General features: G+C 40.4%; 1 pseudogene; it reads right to left on the reverse strand.

The window, feature by feature from the left end:
- Positions 1-2,397: 2,397 nt before the first annotated feature.
- LOC147001863 (aspartate aminotransferase, mitochondrial pseudogene) lies at positions 2,398-3,613 on the reverse strand (annotated as a pseudogene).
- Between the last annotated feature and the right edge of the window lie 1,590 nt (positions 3,614-5,203).

Below are 5,203 nucleotides of genomic sequence, written 5' to 3' on the forward strand. Positions count from 1 at the left end.
TCTGTCCAGAAGTGGCAGAGCTGGATTATATAATTAGTCTATTTTTCCTTTTCTGAGTAACACCCACATTAGTTCCCATAGTGGTGTCACTAATTTACACTATCGACAGTGAATAAGAATCCCCCTGTCTCCACATCATCATTTGTCAATTTTCTCTTTGCCATTTTGACTGGAATAAGACTAAATCTTAAAAATAGTTTTAATTTTCATTTCCCTGATGGGCAATGATTTTGACTATATAAAATTTTTTCTCAAATTTGTATTTCTTTCTTTAAAAACTCTAGTTATTTCAAATCCCAACTTTATGAGGCTGTGTCTGTCTTGCTATTCAGTACTTGCCTTCAGTGGTATATAGCTAAGCAAGGTGTTCCCCATCCTTAGGCTGCCTCTTCATTCAGGTGATGGTCTTCGTTGCTGTATGGAAGGTTTTAGTTCCACAAAGTCCTGGTCACTGATTGATGGTCTTAGTGCCTGTGCTACTGGAGTCCTGTTCAGAAAGTGCCTTTAGGTCGAAGCAAATTCTCTACAGTTCAGGACATCAGGTCTTATGCTGAGGCTCTTGACACATTTGAGATTGAGCTTTGTTCAGAGTGAAAGAGAAGGATCTAATTATATTTTGTAGGATGAAGCCTATCTACCATGGTTGATGTGGTCTTTTTGAAGTGTTCCTGAGTTTGATTTGCAAGTGCTTTACTGAGAATTTTTGCTTGTATGTGTGTTATGGAAATTGGTCTACAATTTTCTCTTTTGTTGGATTTTTGTATCAGGGTAATACTGCATTCATAAAAAGAATTTGGAAATATTCCTTCCTTGTGGATTTGAGGGATAATTTGAGGAATACCAGTGTTAGTTCTTTGAAGGTCTGGTAGATCTCTGGGCTGAATTCATCTGTCTCTTGTCTTTTTCTAGATGGATAAAGAGTTTGGGTTTTTTTGTTTGTTTGGTTGGTTGGTTGATTTTGGTTTTGTTTTGATTTTGACAGAGTCTCTCTGTGATGTAGCACTTAATGTCCTAGAACATGCTATGTAGACAAGGCTGGCTTAGAACTCAGAGTTATTAAACTGCTTCTGCCTTCCTACTGCTAGGATTAACAGCATGTGCAGTTTTGCCTTCCAAGTTAGGGGATTTTAAATTACTGCTTTCATCTTATAGGTTGTAACATGTCTGGTTCAATATTTTTACTTCATTTTGATTTAACTTTGGTAAGTCTTATGAAATTGATCTGTATTTTTTAGATTTTCTAATTTACTTAAATATTAATGTTTATAGTACATTCTTCTGATTCTATGAATTTATTTTGTGTCTGTTACAATGTTTCCTTTTCATCTTTAACTTTATTAATGTTGGCTTTATCACTTTCTTTTGGTTAATTTGGGTAAAAGCATATTAGTCTTTTCAAAGACCAAGCCTGGGTTTAATAAATAAATTGCATTCTTTGCTTTTAATTAACTTCATCCCCGACTTGATGATCTTTTCCCACTTATTATTTTAGGGGTGTCACTTGTTCTTGCTTTTCTAAGGCTTTCCTGTACATATTTAGCTATGGAACTGGAGATTTCTTAATTTGTTTTGATGTAGGACCATACTGTTACAAATCTTCCTTATTATAGGTGTGGTAAACATGGCTTCAAATCCAACACTCAAAAGGCAGTGGCAGGTGGGTATATGGGATTTTGAGGCTAACCTGGTGAGAACTCACAACTACATAATGAATTCCAGGACAACCAGGATTACAAATAGAAAGGCTCTGTCTCAACACGCCCCCCCCCCAAAAAAAAACCCCAAAATACAAAACAAAACAACAACAACAAAAAACAAAACAAAAATTAAAAACAATTGATTAAGCTTTCATTGTGCCCCATAGATATTATGTTGTGTTTTCATTTTCTTTAAATTCTAGGGATTTAAAGTTTTCTGTCTTGACTCCAATAACAGTTAATAGTGTGATATTTAGTCTCCATGGGCTTGTGCTCTTTCTGTAGTTTCCACTGCTTTTAAGAGCTATCTTTATTCTATTGTTATGAGATATAATACAAGATGCTATTACAAATGACTCACATTTGTTGAGCCTTGCTCTCTGTCAATTTGTAAAAATTTTCATGACATATTGAGAAGTATGTGTATTCTTCAGTGCTTGGTGATCTATTCCATGGCTTTTCACTGAAGTTTCATTGTGTTGATTGTTTAATTTTCCGAAACATTTCAGTTTGGGTTTTCTTTAGTAATTTTATCTTGTTGTTAAACTGCATTTTCATATCTTGGATTGGCTTCCTTATTTTATTCATCTCTTTGTTTTGCTTTGCTTTCCTTTGTTTTTGTTTTGTTTTTGCTTTTTTACTTTTCTGGACTGTATTCACATCTTCGCTGAATTATTTGGGGGGGGTGTCTATAGTAATTTTATTGAATGGCATGGGCAAGGTAGCCTACATTGCCAGAGGTGACCCCTGCCATGGAGATTCCGCCATCCCTTGTCATGTAGACCGAGAACTTCTTGGTCAGTCTCCATGTGCTCAGGCTTTAGGCCAGTGAAACAGAACATGCGGATCTGATCATGATGTGCTGCCAGTTGTGGGAAGAGCCCTCTTTCTTCAGGTTGGAGACCAGCTGGATTCTCATGCTGATGATGTGGTCAGCCATGCCTTTCATCTCTTGCAACCATTGCTTCCGCAAGTCTGGAGAAGTCAGGATGGTTGCTGCTATCCGAGCCCCATTGAGACGTGAGTTAGAATACAGGGGATGGATCAGGATCTTCAGCTGTGACTCCACCCTTTTGGCTTCGTTGGCATCTTTGCAGACCACCATGAAGGCTCCCACATGCTCACCGTATAGGTCCATGTTCTTGGCATACGATTGGCAGAGGCAGACATTGATGCCCTGCTCGATGAAGTGACGCATGGTCCAGGCATCCTTATCACCATCACCGCTGGCAAAAGCCTTGGTAGGCAAGTCAAAGAATGCGAAGAGATTCTTTTTCTTCACCACAGTTGTCATTTCCTTCCACTGCTCTGGACACGGGTCCTCACCCATGAGGTTGTGAGCGCAAACTTGCAGGAGAACACTCTGCTTTGGGATTTTTGTTATGTCTTCTAGGGCTCCGAAGAAATCAAAGCCGCAAGTCTTGGGGTCATAGTAGCGATAACCTTGGAGATTCATGAAGATGGGCATATGATTTCCCCAGGATGGTTTGGGCAGAAAGACATCTCTGCTGAACTTAAAAAAAAAAATCTTTGCAGAAAACTGGCTCTGACCCTTAAGGCTCCAGTTCTGGAAATAGTCTGCACAGTGACAAACCGGCCGCTTTTCAACACTTCGTTGTTCTCGCCCAGGTCCAGTTCTGCAGAAGCCTTATAAAATTAACTCAGTCCCTCAATGGGCAGGTATTCTTTGTCCAAACTTTTTGCAGCAATCTGGGCCTCTGCCTTCCCAACACTGAGGAGCACGTATGGCTTTCTGTTATCATTCCCCAGGCACCAACTCCCAGGTTCCTCTTCTTGCTGTTGGTATCTCTCTTGAAGGTTTCTATAACTTCCAGGATGGGATCTGGAGGTCCCATTTCGACGGTGAAAGGCAGCAGCCATCCCAGAGAGGACTCACTGGAGTGCAGGAGGGCCATGGTGGGAGGGTAAGACGGCAGTGGGTGGTAGTAGAGCTGAGATCAGGGAAGCCCTTCATTGAATTGTTTAAACATACTTATAATCACTCTTTTGAATTCTTTGTCTGGAATTTCTTCCAGGTAATGTGTATGTATGGGATTAGTAATTTGTGGAATAGATCTATATCTTGGTTTCACATCTGGTTTCTGTTTCTGTGTTGGAATTTCACATCTACAGTACATTGTTCGTTATGGTTCTTCCTTCTTCTTTTTCGTCCTTTGCTACTTCCCCATCCCATCATCCTTGTTCAATCTATCTTTCTTCTTAGCAGAGATATTTCTAATGTACATGAGAAGACTAAGTGAGAGTAATTTTGAGGCTAGTACAGAAAGTTCCAGAGAGGCATATGTTGTCCTAAGCTGGAGCAGTCAGTAGCCTACTTGTTACCAAGGCTGCATGGCTGGGCTCCTGGAACAAAGTTCCTAGCGGTTTTAGATGGATCTAGTACATCAGGTTGGCCAGGAACTGGAGGATAGTTTCTGAATTGTGTACATCTAAGCAGGGGAAGACACGTCCTTTTCTGGAGGAGGCCCATGGATTGTGTTTGTTTACTAAGTTTCAGGGTGGAGTAGGCATGTCTAAGCATAGGAATCCAGCTTTCTTACTTGTTGGAGGCTCTGTTTGCTAGAATTCTGAAGCAAAATTCAAGGGATTCCTGGGGAGCTGTAGGTGGGTCTGGTTTATATGCCCATGGACAGTCCTGAAGCTTAGTTCCCTGGGGGCATAAGTGGATCTCCCCAAAAAGAGGGTTCTCTCTGCTATTCCAATGAAGGTATAATTATAAATCTTTCTCTTAAAACTGCAAACTGAGGGCCCTTAATGAAGGACCTAAAGAAAGTACCCAAAAAGCTAAAGGGGTCTGCAACCCTATAGGAGGAACAACAATATGAACTAACCAGTAACCCCCCCCCCAGACCTGTGTCTCTAGTTGCATATGTAGCAGAGGATGGCCTAGTCAGCCATAAGTGGGAGAAGAGGCCCTTGGTCTTTTGAAGATTATTTGCCCCAATACAGGGGAATGCCAGGAAGCAAAAGTGGGTGAGTTGGGGAGCAGGGCGGGGAGGGGAGGGTATAGGGGACTTTCGGGATAGCATTTGAAATGTAAATGAAGAAAATATCTAATAAAAAACCTTCAAACTGATTTTAAAACTTTTACCTAAAACTTATATTGAGAGAGAGAGAGAGACAGAGAGAGAGAGAGAGAAAAGAGAACCTATGATATTTGCAAACATCTTTGAAAGGTAGCTATGCTCACCATTACATCATCAAAGCTCCATTCATCTTTACAAAGAATATGCTAACTAATAACGAGGAGAGAAATATCAGAATTAAAAGACACCATGAATCAAATGTGCTTAGCAGACATTCACAGAGCACTCCACACAAAGCTGGAGAGTACACATTCTTTTTTTTTTCTTAATTTTATTTTTTTTTTTAGGTTTTTTCCTCAATTACATTTCCAATGCTATCCAAAAAGTCCCCAATACACTCCCCCCCCCAGTCCCCCACCCACCCAACCCCACCCCTTGGCCCTGGCATTCCCCTGTACT

This window comes from Mus caroli, unplaced genomic scaffold (assembly GCF_978045245.1).
Source record: "Mus caroli unplaced genomic scaffold, Mus_caroli_1 scaffold_12, whole genome shotgun sequence".
Taxonomy (NCBI): Eukaryota; Metazoa; Chordata; class Mammalia; order Rodentia; family Muridae; genus Mus; species Mus caroli.